Source organism: Phyllobates terribilis, unplaced genomic scaffold (genome assembly GCF_046119375.1).
Source record: "Phyllobates terribilis strain yellow unplaced genomic scaffold, ASM4611937v1 Scaffold_14__1_contigs__length_39327217, whole genome shotgun sequence".
NCBI lineage: Eukaryota > Metazoa > Chordata > Amphibia > Anura > Dendrobatidae > Phyllobates > Phyllobates terribilis.
Window position 1 is genome coordinate 15752272 of NW_027362774.1, and position 22611 is coordinate 15774882.

Genomic DNA, 22611 nt, shown 5'->3' on the forward strand with positions numbered 1-22611 from the left:
GCTGTGTGCACACGATGCGGTTTTAATGTGTTTCCGCGGCGGTTATTCCAGAATAACCGCCGCGGAATCGCATTAAAACCGCTTGGTAATAGGTCTGCCATGTGTTCCAATGATAATCCGCATGTGCTGTGCACATAATGCGGAAACTTCCGCAGTGGATTATCATTGCGGCACAGACTGCAGCACAACCAATTCAGGCGCGATTCCGCGGCAAATTCGCGCCCATTGACTTGCATTGAATCGCAGCAAACCCGCATGTATAATATCTATTGATGCGGATTTGCACGTTTCAATGTAAATCAATAGGCGCAAAATCGCGGCAGAATCGCGCCGTGGCTGGTACCCAGGTCGGGAGAGAAGGCTGCTACTCCTCTCAACCAACCGCTGCTCTGGCTGATAACAGCGAGAGCAGCGTGGATAGGAGGTGCAGCAACCTGCTTCTCCCAGCCTGCGTGCCAGCGGCAGTTAAAAAAAGAATAAAAAAGTTAAAAAAAAAAAAAAAAACCTTCATACTCACCTCTCCGGCGGCCCCTGGTGTCCTCCCCAGTGATGCTGTCTGTCCGGCGGCTCGCTGTACAATGAAGGGCGTGGGCTCGCGCCCCGCAGTGTTGTTGCAGGACCTGCGGTGACGTCACCGATCAGCTGATGATTGCATGACCATCAGGTGATCAGTGCTGCAGCTGATTGCTGAAGCCGGTTATCAGCTGATCGGTCTCATGACCGATCAGCTGATGCTGAGCGTGGGAACATTCACAAGAATGTTCCCACGCTCTCTAGCTCACCGGGGCTCTTCAGCTGATGAATCCCAGTGACCCGCTGCAGCACTGTATACTGACAGGGGGTGATTTTACACCACCATCAGTATACAGTGCTGTATTCTACAGCTGTGACATTCTGGCCATGTCTTTTATTGAAAAATCGGCGACCATTTAACCACGCGGTTAGTAATGGGGGTGTCTTATAGATGCCCTCCATTACTAACCTGGGCTTCACGTCAGCCGCCAATACAAGGCTGACATGAACCCTAACCCCATTACCCCACTCGCCACCAATACAGGGCAGTGTGGAAGAGCGAGGCTAAGCGCCAGATTTGGCGCATCTTATGGATTCGCCATTTCTGGGACTGCTGAGGGGTGATATTAATAGCTGCGGATGGGGCTAGTATTCATGGCTCCTTTCCTGGCTATTAATATCAGCCTGCTGCTGTCTAGTTTAGCCTTTGCTGGCTAGATTTTATAGGGGCACCCCACGTCAAATTTTTTCTGGGGTCCCCCTGTAATCTAGCCAGTAAAGGCTAAACAAACAGTTGTGGGCTGATATTAATACCATGGAACATTATTGGCCAATGGCCCCTTCCCTGGCTACTAATATCAGCCCCCAGCGGTCAGCTTTCCCTCTGCTGGTTATAAAAATGACGCGGGAGCCCACGCTATTTTATTTTAAAATGTTCAGCTCTGTGCCCATAATTCAGACGTAGAAGTGCTTTGGACGCAAATTTTTTCCAAAACATTGCATTCAACATCTGGACGCTGCGGGTTTGACGTTGAATATACACGCAGCGTCAAACCTGCAGTGGCTCCTGACCATGGCCACGTACCCAAACTTACCTGCAGCATGTCAATTTCTGTAGCGGACACGCTAGTCTCCGCTGCAGATTTTGACCGATTGAAGTGTCATTATATGCTGTGGATGTACCGACAACAAAAGTGCGGCATTAGAACACCACGTTTTGGATGCAACATAAATACGTTGTGTCCAAAGCGCTGCTGAGTGCTGATTGGGGGATGTAGAGGCTAACAAACCAGCTGGAGATGTTATTTATGGCCAGGGAAAATGTTTGCCTAATGGCACATTCCCAAGTTATAAAAAACAGCTCACAGCAGTCGCATAAATTACATGAATAGAAATGCTAATGAAGATTGGGTGAATGGGACTAGCTGACACCCAGCTCTTTTGTTTGGTGATGTCAAGGTGTCAATCAGACCTTTCCATGACCAAACAAAGTAAAGAAACCACACAGACATAGTTTAAACAATTTATTTGAAATACAACAGACCCATTCTTTAATCATTTAAATGAACCAATATACTCACCCCAGTTCTATGGTAATCCAGGGGCTTAAGCAATGTCCCACCAAATAACTTTATTTTGCTCCAAAAATCATTCATTGATGCTCAAAAACACTTAAAAAACCGCATGTAAAAACGCGTCAAAAATGCATGTAAATCCGCATTCGTTTTTTTCTGCCTGGGAGAGGCAAAAACACTCAGGAAATTTCGGATTCAAATCTGCATCGTGTGCACATACCCGTTATTGTCTCCTTTTCTTTACAACCGATACACTGTCAGCGACCATGAGACAAGTAATGAGAATGGCTGCAAGAGCCGACTGTTTGGAAGTAAGGTGCGGGTAGTGTATGTCTGTGTATGTGATGGATCACGCCAGCCTTATGATATACATTAGTTATTTTCGTTTTGCTGTATATAATAATGTAATTCTTATTCTACAAAGCTGGGTAACATTTCAGTACGGGCTTACCAGGAGAGGTAGATCCGCTAAGCCTTTGGTCCGGGTGGGCACACGGACATGAGGCATTGGTGTAGCTTCCAGGGGACACGCGGAATTGTGGGGACTAGGACTATCTGGAAACTCAGAGCAGACGGACAAATGGTGAGGAACCAGGGATAGATGCGAGTTGAAACACTGGAGCACAACGAACAAGGAACACTAGAGTCTCAATCCCAAGATACAGGACCTGAACTAGGCCTAGGGAGATGATGTCATTGATCTACGCTGATCCAAAGTGGAGCACAGCAAAGGGCATTGGACCTAGGAGAAGGGAGTGGAGCCCAAGATATCAGGGATATGTCTGTAACAGCTTTTTAACCTGGGTGCATACGGGAGTATGCCGGTATCCATCAGAGGTCTGTATATATCTGTCATGGGTGTGTCAGAAGTGACAGTCGCCCTGCAGTTGGTTGCAGGAGATCTCTACGTTTGGCATTACAGACATCTTCTTAGAGGCTGTCTCTGGGACCCAGTGGCTACCTCCCTCTGGCTAATTAACACCCTGCCTGGGTGTATAAATACCTGCTGTGTTTCAGAGGGAGGTGCCAGCGATATTCATTACTACTTGTGAAGGCATTAGCAAGAGAAGTACTTCGTTGTCTCTGGAACTTGAGGATGTGTTTGCATTTGTCTGGAGTCGTCTAAAGCTAAGCAATTTCCCCCTGTTTGTGTTCCCTTGTTGTTTATAGTGTTTAGTGAAGATCAACTAGTGCTCATCTCCTCCCTTCTCTAGCCTTAGCCATACTCCAGGGAAAGTCAGGGCAAGGCACGCGTGCGGCGATTGGTGAAGAGCCAATACAGGGACGTTAGGGGAGACAGGGTGACGCTAGATCAACATAGGAGGTCCCCCTTTCCTTAGAGTCTGGGCTCCCTTTCCCTCTTCCTTTTGTGTTGCACTGAGTCTTTCCCACACCTTGCGTGACAATATCTTCCAATGAGAAGAGCAATTCAAATTGCACGGCGGTATTTCGGCGTCCAGTCTGGTCAACTGCGGCAGTCGGTCTTGTTCTCGGCACCTTTTCACTTATTATGTCCTGGCACCATTATGACATTGCTCTAGAGGTCCTCAGGATGCCGAGCGGAGGAGAGAAGACTGGAGGATCGGACTGGATTGGAGACCAGGGCAGCGCGAATAATTTTGCTCTTCTGTAGAGAACCACCGTAAGTGATAACGGTGGAGGGGTCTGAGTCAAGGAGGAGATTGGAGTGGGTTCATTTTGATTTCTGCCATTTATCGCCCTCTTTGTGCCACAGAAGAAACAAGACAAAGTAAGGCTTAATGATCAACGCCAATCAAATCAGATTTTCAACGCTTTTTGGGGGGCCATCGACGATGTTCAGGATGACCAGGACATAAAATGATCTTACACAATTGCTATAGATTGCAGCACGTTGACGAGTTACAATAAGATCAGACCATTAGCGAACGCTCGTCTCTGCCGGGAAACGCTTGTCCTTGGCGTCCTGAATACATCGGCTCTGCGGTAAATAAATGTATTGTGCCCTGAGAATGAATTCATCACATGTCATCGGCGCAGTGAAAGGCAATTAATGGAGCCTTGTGTTCTGAATGGATCAAAATGCTGAGATTTGTTCTTTTTTTTTTTTTCAAGAGCAGTCAATTTATTCATGTCAAAATGAGAACGCGGAAAAAAAAAAAAATGAGCTCCCATTAATCTATCAGTTCTGTGCCGCTTTCTGTATACAATTATCACCAGACCACAAGTTTTCCACTTGCTTCAGCATTTACCTAAAATACTGTAAATGATTATTATTTTTAGATACTGGTTGCAGGGGAGGAATATAGAAGTGTCATGTGAGTGGGGGGGACATTTATTAATGCATTTACACCAGAAACTGCCATAAAAAGGTTGCACATTATGGAGCATCTATTTGCAACTTTTTACATCTATTTTTTCTTTTAAAGTAACGGGAACTTATCCGAAGGGAGAAGCGCGGTGCTACAAAATTTACTGCACCACAATGCTGCTGTAAAGCAGTGTGAATGGGGACACATAGCAATCCCTAGGGTACCGCAACAATCAAATCACAAAAAGTCGGACCCAGTTGAATGTTTTGCAAGTTGCTTTTCAAGGTCACATTATCCTAGAGGTCACAATATGATTCCGTTCACCTGCATTATGCTGCAAAGTGTTGTGTCCAAAATCGCTGTCTAGCTGCAGCCTTAAAGCCGCCACATTCTTTGCCCGTTTTAGCATTTTTGTCACCGATGTATCAAGTGTGACAGACAGTTGCTCCGGATCCGGCTGTAGAAGGTCACTGCGATTGGCATTGCAGAAGCCTTCTTGATCCTCTCATTTCTGTAGTGTTGTGATATATTTCTTGTTTTAGGACCCAGCAGGGACCTCCACCTTCTGCTGCTAATTGACACACCCTTGCTTGGTAGTTAAATACTCTCAGTGTCTCCAGAGAGTCGCCGGTGATAGTTCTATGTTCCTCTGTACACTCCTGGAGTACTTGTAGTCAGCTAGTTTCTTCTTGGCATGATCTCTTTGGTGTCTGCTCAAGCTAAGTGTATCCCCTTTGTTTTTTAACTTGTTGTCTTTAGTTTGTAGTGGGGCCTAACTAGTGTTCACCCCATCCCTTCCCTAGCTAGGGCCAAGCTCTAGGGTCATTCAGAGATTAGGTATCCTGCTCGGCGAAGGATGTGCAACCTATATAGGGACGGTAGGGTAGTCGGGACGCTATTAGATCTGCCTAGGGGTCTCCACTCCCCTTTTCCCTAATTGTTGGGCTCCCTTCCCCCACTTCCCATTGTTGAAAGTGCATTCTCTCCTCGGCATCTGTCGCCTGAAGGTGCACGAAAGCAACACCTGCAAATGATGGTGAAGAGTCATAGAACTGCAAATTATAATATTATAAACTACTACTAATCCCATCATTTGGGCTGTAGTTAGGGAACGCAGGGCTGTTTCTCGTCCAGGACGCACCAGCGCCCCCTTCTGCTGTTTTTGCAGTTATAATGTTGTAGGCTGGGCGCTAAGTTCCAACATCATTCACTGTATTAACAAAACACGACAATTTGTTGCATAAATAAAAGCAAACTGCGAAAATAAAGTGCACCCTCGCTTTGTAATAAATACCCGGCTGTGGTCCAGTACGGTTCCGTTTAGTGGGGTCCGCAGATATTTTCGCACACTGTCTCTATCACCCAGTGATAATACGGGCAGGCCTTAGAGATTAGCAGGCTATAACGGTCCTATCTCTCTGGACTGACATTTCAGTCGCGAACCGCCGGGTGCGTGAAGCTTCATACTGACATCTAACAGCAGATCGGCAGCGGCACTTCCAGGAGAGGACGTGGGACAATCAGTCACCAGCTCGCTGTATTTCAGTCTTTGTTCCCATCTTCAGAATGTCATCTCTAAAGGGTCAACTAATCCCACCCCGAGCCTCACACATCTGCACACTATCCAGGCTATCTAATGGCTGTACAGGAGAACATGGCGCACGACACAAGGGGTGAAATCCATGGAAAAACCTCACGTAACAAAATTACCAGAAACGTTTTAATCTTCGGTGAAATATTAAAAGTCGATGACCTTGAACCATAAACATTATATGACTCACGTCCTCACAAGTAAATTAATGAAAATAGTATTTAAAAATAGGTTTACAGTTTATACAAATAAATCATGAAGCTACTGCATCATATACAGTATATGACCTGCTGACAAACCCATTCAAAGCGCTAATGAGCAGGATGGGCACGATGTCATATTCATCTGTCACCTCCATCTATACAGTCACTGCCTTGTGATCTCCAGCAACCTGTATGGACAAAACATAACTACTATAATATTGCCCCCTATGTACAAGAATATAACTACTATAATACTGCTCCTATGTACAAGAATATAACTACTATAATACTGCCCCCTATGTACAAGAATATAACTACTATAATATTGCCCCCTATGTACAAGAATATAACTACTATAATACTGCTCCTATGTGCCAGAATATAACTACTATATTACTGCTCCTATGTACAAGAATATAACTACTATAATACTGCCCCCTATGTACAAGAATATAACTACTATAATACTGCTCCTATGTACAAGAATATAACTACTATAATACTGCCCCCTATGTACAAGAATATAAAACTACTATAATGCTGCACCTATGTACAAGAATATAACTACTATAATACTGCCCCTATATACAAGAATATAACTACTATAATACTGCCCCCTATGTACAAGGATATAACTACTATAATACTGCCCCCTATGTACAAGAATATAACTACTATAATACTGCCCCCTATGTACAAGAATATAACTACTATAATACTGCACCTATGTACAAGAATATAACTACTATAATACTGCTCCTATGTACAAGGATATAACTACTATAATACTGCCCCCTATGTACAAGAATATAACTACTATAATACTGCCCCCTATGTACAAGGATATAACTACTATAATACTGCCCCCTATGTACAAGAATATAACTACTATAATACTGCCCCCTATGTACAAGAATATAACTACTATAATACTGCTCCTATGTACAAGAATATAACTACTATAATACTGCCCCCTATATACAAGAATATAACTACTATAATATTGCCCCCTATGTACAAGAATATAACTACTATAATACTGCTCCTATGTGCCAGAATATAACTACTATATTACTGCTCCTATGTACAAGAATATAACTACTATAATACTGCCCCCTATGTACAAGAATATAACTACTATAATACTGCTCCTATGTACAAGAATATAACTACTATAATACTGCCCCCTATGTACAAGAATATAAAACTACTATAATGCTGCACCTATGTACAAGAATATAACTACTATAATACTGCCCCTATATACAAGAATATAACTACTATAATACTGCCCCCTATGTACAAGGATATAACTACTATAATACTGCCCCCTATGTACAAGAATATAACTACTATAATACTGCCCCCTATGTACAAGAATATAACTACTATAATACTGCACCTATGTACAAGAATATAACTACTATAATACTGCCACTATACACAAGAATATAACTATTATAATACTGCCCCCTATGTACAAGAATATAACTACTATAATACTGCCCCCTATGTACAAGAATATAACTACTATAATTCTGCCCCCTATGTACAAGAATATAACTACTATAATACTGCTCCTATGTGCAAAAATATAACTACTATAATACTGCCCCCTATGTACAAGAATATAACTACTATAATACTGCCCCTATGTACAAGAATATAACTACTATAATACTGCCCCTATGTACAGGAATAAAACTACTATAATACTGCTCCCTATGTACAAGAATATAACTACTATATTACTGCCCCCTATGTACAAGAATATAACTACTATAATACTGCCCCCTATGTACAAGAATATAACTACTATAATACTGCCCCCTATGTACAAGAATATAACTACTATAATACTGCCCCCTATGTACAAGAATATAACTACTATAATACTGCCCCCTATGTGCAAGAATATAACTACTATAATACTGCCCCCTATGTACAAGAATATAACTACTATAATACTGCCCCCTATGTACAAGAATATAACTACTATAATACTGTCCCCTATGTACAAGAATATAACTACTATAATACTGCCCCCTATGTACAAGAATATAACTACTATAATACTGCCCCCTATGTACAAGAATATAACTACTATAATACTGCCCCTATGTACAAGAATATAACTACTATAATACTGCCCCTATGTACAAGAATATAACTACTATAATACTGCCCCCTATGTACAAGAATATAACTACTATAATACTGCTCCCTATGTACAAGAATATAACTACTATAATACTGCTCCTGTGTACAAGAATATAACTACTATAATACTGCTCCCTATGTACAAGAATAAAACTACTATAATACTGCTCCTATGTACAAGAATATAACTAATATAATACTGCCCCTTTATACAAGAATATAACTACTATAATACTGCTCCCTATATACAAGAATATAACTACTATAATACTGTCCCCTATGTACAAGAATATAACTACTATAATACTGCTCCTATGTACAAGAATATAACTACTATAATACTGCCCCCTATGTACAAGAATATAACTACTGTAATACTGCTCCCTATATACAAGAATATAACTACTATAATACTGTCCCCTATGTACAAGAATATAACTACTATAATACTGCCCCCTATGTACAAGAATAGAACTACTATAATACTGCCCCTATGTACAAGAATATAACTACTATAATACTGCCCCCTATGTATAAGAATATAACTGCTATAATACTGCCCCTATGTACAAGAATATAACTAATATAATACTGCTCCTATGTACAAGAATATAACTACCACAATACTGCCCCCTATGTACAAGAATATAACTACTGTAATACTGCTCCCTATATACAAGAATATAACTACTATAATACTGCCCCCTATGTACAAGAATAGAACTACTATAATACTGCCCCTATGTACAAGAATATAACTACTATAATACTGCCCCCTATGTATAAGAATATAACTGCTATAATACTGCCCCTATGTACAAGAATATAACTACTATAATACTGCTCATATGTACAAGAATATAACTACTATAATACTGCCCCTATATACAAGAATATAACTACTATAATACTGCTCCTATGTACAAGAATATAACTACTATAATACTGCTCCTATGTACAAGAATATAACTACTATAATACTGCCCCCTATGTACAAGAATATAACTACTATAATACTGCTCCCTATGTACATGAATATAACTACTATAATACTGCTCCTATATACAAGAATATAACTACTATAATACTGCTCCTATGTACAACAATATAACTACTATAATACTTCCCCTATGTAGAAGAATATAACTACTATAATACTGCTCCTATGTACAAGAATATAACTACTATAATACTGCTCCTATATACAAGAATATAACTACTATAATACTGCTCCTATGTGCAAGAATATAACTACTATAATACTGCCCCTATGTACAAGAATATAACCACGATAATACTGCTCCTATATACAAGAATATAGCTACTATAATACTGCCCCTATGTACAAGAATATAACTACTATAATGCTGCTCCTATACACAAGAATATAACTACTATAATACTGCCCACTATGTACAAGAATATAACTACTATAATACTGCCCCTATGCTCAAGAATATAACTACTATAATACTGTTCCTATACACAAGAATATAACTACTATAATATTGCCCCCTATGTACAAGAATATAACTACTATAATAATGCTCCTATGTACAAGAATATAACTACTATAATACTGCTCCTATGTACAATAATATAACTACTATAATGCTGCCCCTATGTACAATAATATAACTACTATAATGCTGCCCCTATGTACAAGAATATAACTACTATAATACTGCTCCTATGTACAATAATATAACTACTATAATACTGCCCCTATGTACAAGAATATAACTACTATAATACTGCACCTATGAACAAGAATATAACTACTATAAAGCTTCTCCTATGTACAAGAATATAACTACTATAATACTGCTCCTATGTGCAAGAATATAACTACTATAATACTGCTCCTATGTACAAGAATATAACTTCTATAATAATGCTCCTATGTACAAGAATATAACTACTATAATACTGCTCCTATGTACAATAATATAACTACTATAATACTGCCCCTATGCTCAAGAATATAACTACTATAATACTGTTCCTATACACAAGAATATAACTACTATAATACTACCCCCTATGTACAAGAATATAACTACTATAATAATGCTCCTATGTACAATAACATAACTACTATAATACTGCCCCTATGTACAAGAATATAACTACTATAATACTGCTCCTATGTACAGGAATATAACTACTATAATACTGCCCCCTATGTACAAGAATATAACTACTATAATACTGCTCCGTATGTACAAGAATATAACTACTATAATACTGCCCCCTATGTACAAGAATATAACTACTATAATACTGCTCCCTATGTACAAGAATATAACTAATATAATACTGCCCCTATATACAAGAATATAACTACTATAATACTGCTCCCTATATACAAGAATATAACTACTATAATACTGTCCCCTATGTACAAGAATATAACTACTATAATACTGCCCCTATGTACAAGAATATAACTACTATAATACTGCTCCTATGTACAAGAATATAACTACTATAATACTGCTCCTATGTACAAGAATATAACTACTATAATACTGCCCCCTATATACAAGAATATTACTGTAATACTGCTCCCTATATACAAGAATATAACTACTATAATACTGTCCCCTATGTACAAGAATATAACTACTATAATACTGCCCCTATGTACAAGAATATAACTACTATAATACTGCACCTATGAGCAAGAATATAACTACTATAAAGCTTCTCCTATATAACTACTATAATACTGCCCCTTATGTACAGAATATAACTACTATAATACTGCCCCTATGTACAAGAATATAACTACTATAATACTGCTCCGTATGTACAAGAATATAACTACTATAATACTGCCCCCTATGTACAAGAATATAACTACTATAATACTGCTCCCTATGTACAAGAATATAACTAATATAATACTGCCCCTATATACAAGAATATAACTACTATAATACTGCTCCCTATATACAAGAATATAACTACTATAATACTGTCCCCTATGTACAAGAATATAACTACTATAATACTGCCCCTATGTACAAGAATATAACTACTATAATACTGCTCCTATGTACAAGAATATAACTACTATAATACTGCTCCTATGTACAAGAATATAACTACTATAATACTGCCCCCTATGTACAAGAATATTACTGTAATACTGCTCCCTATATACAAGAATATAACTACTATAATACTGTCCCCTATGTACAAGAATATAACTACTATAATACTGCCCCTATGTACAAGAATATAACTACTATAATACTGCACCTATGAGCAAGAATATAACTACTATAAAGCTTCTCCTATATAACTACTATAATACTGCCCCTTATGTACAGAATATAACTACTATAATAATGCCCCTATGTACAAGAATATAATTACTATAATACTGCCCCCTATGTACAAGAATATAACTACTATAATACTGCCCCCTATGTACAAGAATATAACTACTACAATCATGTCTTTAATTCTTGCCCTGAACATGGAAAATGATCACAATATGTTGTCTCTCTCTGTTTCTCAGTGTAGATAGTAGCTGTGTACTTGTGTATGAGTTCTGTAATACATGCTGCTTGGTGATGGATATATATACAGGTGCATATTTCAGTTCTTCAATACAAAAAGTGAAACTCATATTATATAGAGTCATTACACACAGAGGGATCTATTATATAGAGTCATTACACACAGAGGGATCTATTATATAGAGTCATTACACACAGAGGGATCTATTATATAGTCATTACACACAGAGGGATCTATTATATAGAGTCATTACACACAGAGGGATCTATTATATAGAGTCATTACACACAGAGGGATCTATTATATAGAGTCATTACACACAGAGTGATCTATTATATAGAGTCATTACACACAGAGGGATCTATTATATAGAGTCATTACACACAGAGTGATCTATTATATAGAGTCATTACACACAGAGGCATCTATTATATAGAGTCATTACACACAGAGGGATCTATTATATAGAGTCATTACACACAGAGTGATCTATTATATAGAGTCATTACACACAGAGGGATCTATTATATAGAGTCATTACACACAGAGCGATCTATTATATAGAGTCATTACACACAGAGGGATCTATTTCAAGTGTTTATTTCTGTTAATGTTGATGATTATGGCTTACAGCCAATGAAAACACAAAAGTCATTATCTCAGTAAATTAAAATAATTAACAAAAAAACACCTGCAAAGGCTTCTGATGCGTTTAAAAAGATCCCTTAGTCTGTTTCAGTAGGCTCCACAATCATGGGGAAGACTGCTGACTTGACAGATGTCCAGAAGGCAGTCATTGACACACTCCACAAGGTCCCAGAGTCTGCAGGAAGAGTGGAGAGGCCACAATCCAAGCTGCTGGAGGTCTAGTGTGAAGTTTCCACAATCAGTGATGGTTTTGGGAGCCATGTCATCTTCTGGTGTAGGTCCACTGTGTTTTATCAAGACCAAACACAGCGCAGCCATCTACCAGTGTAACATCCCTGGCGGCGTGCTGGCATGGCTTACCATCTCGCCCACTTACCTATCAGTCCAGGCTGTGCACTATACTCCTTTACTTGCTGTGTGCATGTCTCTTGTCTGCTGGCTTAGGGCGGCGGCGCTGGTACTTCCTGATTCTTAAAGTTACAGTGTGCGCAGTCCTAATGCATGCCCAGCCTATTGCTGTGAGTCACTGGATACTTAAACCTCCTCCACTCAGTGGGAGGTGCCTGAGCAACACTTTCTTTCAGTGTTTTCTGTGCAACTGAGCTGCCAGGTCCTGTCCTGTATCTTGTCTGTTTCTGCTACCCTGGGGGCTGAGTACCCAGGCCCGTTACCTGTATTTGTGATTTCTAGTCTTTTCCGCCTCCCTGGGGGCTGTATGCCCAGGCTCGTTCCTGTATCTCATTCCAGTGTCAGTTCCTGTCTGAACTGTGTTCTAGCCCGTTACCTGTTTGTCTCTATGTCCGATCCTTTCCTTTTCCTGCAGTTTCTGAACCAGTACCTAACTCCTACTTGTTGTCTCTGTACTTCTGTTTATGAGTTTTGTGTCCACTCGCTACTTCATTGCAAGTACCTTGTGTGTATCTGGTTCTGCTTGTCCCGTTTCCTTGCCTCCGTATCTACCTCCGGTGTTTCTAGCTATCTTGCTGTGTTTCCCAGCCTGTTCCATGTGAACAGAGCCCTGTCCTGTCTGCCCGCACCTGCGGCTCTGCTCCACTCCGCTTGTCCTCCGCTCCTGTGGCTCTGCTCTGCTTGCCCTCCGCACCTGCGGCTCTGCTCCACTCTGCTCCGCTTGTCCTCCGCTCCTGCGGCTGTGCTCTGCTTGCCCTCCGCACCTGCAGCTCCGCTTGTCCTCCGCACCTGCGGCTTTGCTCTGCTCTGCTCCGCTTGTCTTCCGCACCGGCGGCTCTGCTCTGCTACGCTTGTCCTCTGCACCTGCGGCTCTGCTTTCTGCTCGTCCTCCGCACCTGCGGCTTTGCTCTGCTCTGCTCCGCTTGTCCTTCGCACCTGCAGCTCTGTTCCTGTATCCCCTGTACTGGTCCCTATCCAGCCTGTTTTCCTACCTGCCAGTACTGGCCTGTCTGTATACCAGCCTAACCTGCTAGTACCCGCCCGTCTGTATACCAGCTGTACCTGCCTGTACTCGCCTGTCTGCATACCAGCCGTGCCTGCCAGTACCCACCCGTCTGTATGTAGCACCCTGAGGACTCGGCTGCTACAGGGGTATTACACCTCAAGCCAGAGGTGTGGTATTCCACTCCCGGGTAAGGATGGAGTGTGGAACTGAGCTAGTAGGCTGCATGCACTACATACATCCCATTTCCGGGGGACAGATCTACGGTACTCCCACCAGTTTATGTGCAGGTACGACAGCGTCTGTCCCTGGCTGGAGTGGGAGGGGGGTGGAACATCCCAGTAGTGTAGGGGCAGATAGGGGGAGTAGTCTGGGTAAAGATAGGAGCTCATTGGGTGCTGGTCACCTGAGCTCACACATAGAGGGAGTATATAAGGTGGGCACCATCTTAGAACAGGGTCAGTCAGTGAGAGTCTTTAGCCTGAGGAGCAGAGCAGAGGAGCTCAGCCAGGAGGGCTGACAGGGAGCTGTGGCTCCGGCTGGGCCCAGCTCCAGAACAGAGCCTGCTGAGAGAGAGGAGTGAGAAGGACCCAGAGAGGAAACAAGAAGGAACCCCAAGATCCCAGAATAAGGACAGAAGGGTGAAGGGTTGGCGCACAAGGGTACCGGAACCCAAGCTGGCAGAGGCCAAAACGAACCTTAACCAGGAACCGGAGGTTGTGGGCAGGATCTGCCACGACCCTCACCAAATCCACTAGAAAGGCACACCGAGCATAGGGTCAGGGAGCCCAGAGGAGGCTTGACCACCAAGAGACCCGAGGGAGCCGGCCAAAAGTGGATCCCTGGTGGGAACGGCCAGAGGAAGGGAGAGTCAGAAAGGAGCTCAGGACCACGCTCCAGAATTGCCTGGGGGTTGGCCGAGTCCAGGACCTGGTGGACGCAGCACGGCTCGGGTGGTCACTCAAGGCCAGAGTGACCAAAAGAACACCAGTAAGTAAAAGCCCTGAACTGCATCTCCTGACTCTGAGTCTTCCCTTCTGCATCTTCACAACCCCCATCATCTACACCTTCTGCCCTGAGGCCATACCCCTCCCGTTGGGGGTTATACCATCACTGCTGCACATATACTACCGGCCTCAGTGGACTGCTCTGCAGCGGCGGCTTCAAAGCCGCACTCAACGGGTGGCGTAGTCGACAATCAAGTTAACATCTGTTGCCATAGACTGCCACTTAGTTTGACACCCTGGGCACGGACCGGGTCACCGCCACAAGGACTACTACCCCCATCGAGATCCGGCTCCGGGTATCCCCTACAGCACTGGCCCAGGGGGCGCGTCAACTTTGGCGTAGTCGGCAGGATTTCGTGCCCACAACCACCGGGTACTGCGTGCCTGAAGAAAAGTTCACATTTACCTCAAAAAGAAGTCTCCCGCCAATTCCGGAGGGTCCCCGCCATCGGACGCCATCTCGGATCGGTTCCCGCCATTTGCCCGTCATCTGCAGTCTTTTCCCGCCATCCACGGAGTTTCCCGCCACTGGGAAGCGGTTCCCGCCATTTCAGAAGATTTCCCGCCCTGGCAGAGCGGACGCCATTATGGGCGTGTCGGAGGGTGGCAAGAGGCCACCTCCCATCGTGGGCCAGGACCAAGAATGGCGCCAAAAACGAAGACCGCCCCCACCAGCAGAGACTGTGATGTTAGAGATGTCCATCAGCGTGAGGGGTCTGCCCCTGGAACTGACAATCACCAAGTTGCCCCAGGACCGCCCTCAATGTGGGCGGAGACAGAACAAAAGAGAGAAGATGGGAGCAGCCTGGAGGAGTCTGGAGGAGCCGTACCCGGAGATGGAGGGAGAGGCAGGCAGCACCGACCCAGTGGTCAGGAGCCTGTTGCAAGCGACAACCCCAGAAGGCCTGGTGGAGATCCTGGCGCAGCTCCCCAGAGATCGGGAGCATGCACGGACCGCACTGGAGGGCTTGGCTCAGAGGATGGCCCGAGTGCAGCGGGACGTACTGGCCGCATGGAGCAGAGAGATGGCCCAGCAGGCTGGAACCCGCCAGCGGAGCACACCACCTGCAACGAGGAGCACGCCTGCCCCTGAAGAGGATGCAGAAGGGACGGAGGCCGGAGACGACGCCGCAGAGGGAGCTGAAGAGACGGAGGCAAGTAAAGGGGACGTCACTACCCCAAGCCCAGCCACCGTAAGCCTACCCCCGCTCCCCGTCGCAGAGCCCGAAGTCCCACTGATCGTGCCCGTTGCCGCACCGCTACCGCTCCAGACTAGGCCCCAAGCAGGAGCCGCGACCACGCCCCCTGTGACGTCACGCGCCTCAACCCTGAGCGCGGCCAAGCAGGAGACGCCACTGGCCTGGTCGCAAGGCCGAGTGCCCCCGGGCGCCGCAGTACCAACAGCGCCCTCTACCTCCACTGAGCCACCGGCCTGGTCGCTGGGCCAAGTAACCCCGGGCGCCGCCGTCTTCACGGTGCCCTTTACATTCAGGGTGCCCCAAGCCTGGTCGCAAGGCCTGGTGAACCCGGGCGCCGCCACCAAAACAGCGCCCTCAACGTCCACAGCGCCACACCTGGGTGAAGACCTATTTGCCCAGCACACATGCCCGGATGGGCAGCCTTTTGTGTGGCCACCGGAGTTCCACCATCCCCGACTCCGGAAAGAAAGACCTCTGGATGAGCCCCTGATCCCGGTTCCGGCGCCCGTCAAGATGACCCCGCTCTCGTTAGAGGAGGCGCAGTTTGAGTGGGACCCCGCAGGAGGAGACCTCATCGGGTTCACTCAAGAAACCCGGGCGGCTGCAGCGGAGCGTGCAGAGTGCTGCCGCCAGCAGTTGGAAGCCTTTGACCGAGAAAGAAGAGAGAGGCGGGTCCGCGAGCAGCGGCTGCAAATAAAAAGTGCAGAACAGAAGAGCCGGACCAGGAGGAACCCCCGTGCAGCCCACGGTCCCCGTGCCACCGGGACTGTAATTAAATTCCAGTTGCAGCACGGTTGGGGCTTCATTCGAGATCATCACACCCCCGGCGACGTCTTCGTGACCAGAACAGATGTCGAGTCCCACCTACCGGAGGGACACAGAGGTCGTGATCTTTACCTGGGTGATGAGGTCACCTTCACCCGGCACCAATGTGCCAAAGGACCCTATGCCCTTCATGTGCACCGACTGACAGAGAAAGAGCTGAGGTGTCAGGAGGAGCAAGAGGACCCGGACGGGTCTGAAGAATACACGGAGGAAGGAGCTGGAGGACGTCGCTACTAAAGTACAGTAGGAGCACTGTAAATAGTTACCCGTGAAGGTACAATAACTGTTACCATTATAGTCCCCGTTGGGACCAGTGAACTGTTCCAGTGTGTCCCATCTCCCCACAGGCTGAGGACTGTGAGCAGCCATCCCTAATCCCACTGGCCGAGGACTGAGAGCGGCCATACCTTCCCTTGTATATAGTTGCGCTTTCTAAGGCGCCCCCTACCGGTTTTATAGGAAACTGTTGTTTTTACTACAAGAGACTGTTGCACTTTACCCGGTCACAAGTTGCACCGTGGCCGGAGGAACAAGAATGTTTACTATGAAAAGTTTTATATGAAAAGTTTTATGCTGATGATATATATATAGTGTTTTATATGTTTATGATGTTTTTGAAAGAAAATTTGTATGTTTGTGGATGTTTTTATTCTTTTACAGCCCGAGGACGTGCTGTGATTTACCAGGGGGGAATGTAGCACCCTGAGGACTCGGCTGCTACAGGGGTATTACACCTCAAGCCAGAGGTGTGGTATTCCACTCCCGGGTAAGGATGGAGTGTGGAACTGAGCTAGTAGGCTGCATGCACTACATACATCCCATTTCCGGGGGACAGATCTACGGTACTCCCACCAGTTTATGTGCAGGTACGACAGCGTCTGTCCCTGGCTGGAGTGGGAGGGGGGTGGAACATCCCAGTAGTGTAGGGGCAGATAGGGGGAGTAGTCTGGGTAAAGATAGGAGCTCATTGGGTGCTGGTCACCTGAGCTCACACATAGAGGGAGTATATAAGGTGGGCACCATCTTAGAACAGGGTCAGTCAGTGAGAGTCTTTAGCCTGAGGAGCAGAGCAGAGGAGCTCAGCCAGGAGGGCTGACAGGGAGCTGTGGCTCCGGCTGGGCCCAGCTCCAGAACAGAGCCTGCTGAGAGAGAGAGAGAGGAGTGAGAAGGACCCAGAGAGGAAACAAGAAGGAACCCCAAGATCCCAGAATAAGGACAGAAGGGTGAAGGGTTGGCGCACAAGGGTACCGGAACCCAAGCTGGCAGAGGCCAAAACGAACCTTAACCAGGAACCGGAGGTTGTGGGCAGGATCTGCCACGACCCTCACCAAATCCACTAGAAAGGCACACCGAGCATAGGGTCAGGGAGCCCAGAGGAGGCTTGACCACCAAGAGACCCGAGGGAGCCGGCCAAAAGTGGATCCCTGGTGGGAACGGCCAGAGGAAGGGAGAGTCAGAAAGGAGCTCAGGACCACGCTCCAGAATTGCCTGGGGGTTGGCCGAGTCCAGGACCTGGTGGACGCAGCACGGCTCGGGTGGTCACTCAAGGCCAGAGTGACCAAAAGAACACCAGTAAGTAAAAGCCCTGAACTGCATCTCCTGACTCTGAGTCTTCCCTTCTGCATCTTCACAACCCCCATCATCTACACCTTCTGCCCTGAGGCCATACCCCTCCCGTTGGGGGTTATACCATCACTGCTGCACATATACCACCGGCCTCAGTGGACTGCTCTGCAGCGGCGGCTTCAAAGCCGCACTCAATGGGTGGCGTAGTCGACAATCAAGTTAACATCTGTTGCCATAGACTGCCACTTAGTTTGACACCCTGGGCACGGACCGGGTCACCGCCACAAGGACTACTACCCCCATCGAGATCCGGCTCCGGGTATCCCCTACAGCACTGGCCCAGGGGGCGCGTCATGTATACCAGCCAAACCTGCCCGTTCCTGCATTCCCCGGTGTGGGTCAACAGCTGTGACCGGGGTCTGACCTGGAGTAGCACCTGGGCCACCTCCCACGTCCCTCCTCGGACCACGGAGTTGATTAAGCCGCCGTGCGTCTGTGGTCGGATCTGACGAGGCCCCTAGTCACGCCCCTCCAGGCACTCATCGGTTCGTGGCCAAGTGGGACCACTAACGATGCTCACACCAGTCAGTCCGGGCGTGAGCCTAATAACCAGGACATTTTAGAGCCCTTCATTCTTCCCTCTGCCGACAAGCTTTATGGAGATGGAAATGTCATTCTCCAGCAGGACTTGGCCCCTGTCCACATGGCCAAAAGCACCAATACCTGGTTTACACAACAGTATCACTGTGCTTGATTGGCAGCAAACTCGCCTGACCTTAACCCCATAGAGAATCTATTATAGAGAATCTATGGGGTATTGTCAAGAGGAAGATGAGAGACCCCAGACCCAACAATGCAGACGAGCTGAAGGCGGCTATCAAAGCCACCTGGGCTTCCATAACACCTCAGCAGGGCCACAGGCTGATCGCCTCCATGCCACAGGCTGATCCCTCCATGCCACAGGCTGATCCCTCCATGCCACAGGCTGATCCCTCCATGCCACAGGCTGATCGCCTCCATGCCACAGGCTGATCCCTCCATGCCACAGGCTGATCCCTCCATGCCACAGGCTGATCGCCTCCATGCCACAGGCTGATCTCTCCATGCCACAGGCTGATCCCTCCATGCCACAGGCTGATCGCCTCCATGCCACAGGCTGATCCCTCCATGCCACATTGCCGCATTGATGCAGTAATTGATGCACAAGGAGCCCGACCAAGTATTGAGGCATTTACTGAACAGACATTTCAGTAGGACATTTCAGATTTTAAAAACATTTTTCAAGCTGTTGTTCTAAAGTATTCTAATTTACTGAGATAATGACTATTGTGTTTTAATTGGCTGTAAGCCATAATCATCAACATTAACAGAAATAAAGACGTGGAATAGATCCCTCTGTGTGTAATGACTCTATATAATATACGAGTTTCACCTTTTGTATTGAAGAACTGAAATAAATTAACTTTTTGATGATATTCTAATTTACTGAGATGCACCTGTATATCATGGCTTTGTTACCATCACTGTATACGAGTCCTTGATTTTCCCGATCAAAGGGCTTGAGAGCAGATAAAAGTCCTGAGTCTGGATCCAGCTCCAATAGTCCTTCATCGTTTCCAGCCAGCTCTGCAATATACCGGCCATCTGCTCCCAGCTCTATCTAAAAGGGAATTTACTGTAAGGTTAATTGAGAGAATATTTTTGGCAAAGAACAGACAAGATCACCAGCCGGCATCCAGCGAGTAAGAATACAACGTGTTCCCGGGTGTGCGGCATTAACACATGCTAAGTCGTTTCACAATGGTTCCAAGTTGACTTATCAGAGGGCGATTCTGTGCCCGACTCACAGAACAGATCAGATGTCGCAAAATGAGGTTTATGAATAAACATTTGGAAATGTCACAATGTAAATCTGAACTGTGACCGACCGGTTGGATGAGATTTCCGGAGAGCAGAATATTTGGCAAAGCTTTGTCAATTGCAGCAAACAGAAGCGCCAATCCGGTAGCCAACCGGCAAAGCCCTGGATCAGAAAGAGACCAGACTGGCAAATACTATTTCAATAAAATAGATCGGAGCATTTAGATAAATGATATCTGATTTTATATACAGAAAAACCAATCATTAAAAATGTTATAACAAGTTGAAAGTTGGATGTAAATGTCTCATGAGAATCTCCGAACTGTGATTTCTGACGTTGAAAGGTGACGTAACGTGAAAAAAGAGCGATCAGCGCACGGCACAATTCTCCAGTAATAGCAACAGTCCAAACGATAGTCGGCACTCACATCTTCTAAAAAGAATTGCTTTATTGATCCAGTAGTATAAAAGGCACAAGAAATAGTTGATTAAACCAGCACAAAAATGAAATAGGCAGAAAATAAATATCCGCTGCGCTCCCAGGCAACATGTTTCAGATCTACATGGCTTGACAAAAGATTATGTAGGTCTGAAACATGTTGCCTGGGAGCGCAGCGGATATTCCTTTTCTGCCTTTTAAATTTTTTTTGTGGTGTTTTGTTCAACCATTTTTGGTGCCTTATATACAGTCATGGCCAAAAGTTTTGAGAATGAAACCAAAATGATCTTTTCCCATGATCTGCTGGCCTCTGGTTTTTATTAGTGTTTGTCTGATGTTTCTATCACATACAGAAATATAATTGCAATCATATTATGAGTACCAATAGGTTATATTGACAGTTAGAATGAGTTAATGCAGCAAGTCAATATTTGCAGTGTTGCCCCTTCTTCTTCAAGACCTCTGTAATTCTCCCTGGCATGCTCTCAATCAACTTTTGGACCAAATCCTGACTGATAGCAGTCCATTCTTGCATAATCAATGCTTGCATTTTGCCAGAATTTGTTGGTTTTTGTTTGTCCACCCGTCTCTTGATGATTGACCACAAGTTCTCAATGGGATTAAGATCTGGGGAGTTTCCAGGCCATGGACCCAAAATCTCTATGTTTTGTTCCATGAGCCATTTAGTTATCACCTTTGCTTTATGGCAAGGTGCTCCATCATGCTGGAAAAGGCATTGTTGGGCGCCAAACTGCTCTTGGACGGTTGGGAGAAGTTGCTCTTGGAGGACATTCTGGTACCATTCTTTATTCATGGCTGTGTTTTTAGGCAAGACTGTGAGTGAGCCGATTCCCTTGGCTGAGAAGCAACCCCACACATGAATGGTTTCAGGATGCTTTACAGTTGGCATGAGACAAGACTGGTGGTAGCGCTCACCTCTTCTTCTCCGAATAAGCTGTTTTCCAGATGTCCCAAACAATCGAAAAGGGGATTCATCAGAGAAAATGACTTTGCCCCAGTCCTCAGCCGTCCACTCCCTGTACCTTTTGCAGAATATCAGTCGGTCCCTGATGTTTTTTCTGGAGAGAAGTGGCTTCTTTGCTGCCCTCCTTGAAACCAGCCCTTGCTCAAAGAGTCTCCGCCTCACAGTGCGTGCAGAAGCACTCACACCAGCCTGCTGCCATTCCTGAGCAAGCTCGGCACTGCTGCTAGTCCCATCCCGCAGCTGAAACAGTTTTAAGATACGGTCCTGGCGCTTGCTGGTCTTTCTTGGGCGCCCTGGAGCCTTTTTGACAACAATGGAAGCTCTCTCCTTGAAGTTCTTGATGATGCGATAGATTGTTGACTGAGGTGCAATCTTTGTAGCTGCGATACTCTTCCCTGTTAGGCCATTTTTGTGCAGTGCAATGATGGCTGCACGTGTTTCTTTAGAGATAACCATGGTTAACTGAAGAGAAACAATGATACCAAGAACCAGCCTCCTTTTAAAGTGTCCAGTGATGTCATTCTTACTTAATCATGACTGATTGATCGCCAGCCCTGTCCTCATCAACACCCACACCTGTGTTAATGGATCAATCACTAAAACGATGTAAGCTGCTCCTTTTAAGGCAGGACTGCAATGATGTTGAAATGTGTTTTGGGGGTTAAAGTTCATTTTCTGGGCAAATATTGACTTTGCAAGTACAGTAATTGCTGTTAAGCTGATCACTCTTTGACATTCAGGAGTATATGCAAATTGCCATTACAAAAAATGAAGCAGTAAACTTTGGAAAAATTACTATTTGTCTCAT

General features: G+C 44.9%; 1 pseudogene; it reads right to left on the minus strand.

The window, feature by feature from the left end:
* Positions 1–22611, minus strand: part of LOC141175703 (cadherin-16-like) — a 125413-nt pseudogene that overhangs the window by 79933 nt on the left and 22869 nt on the right.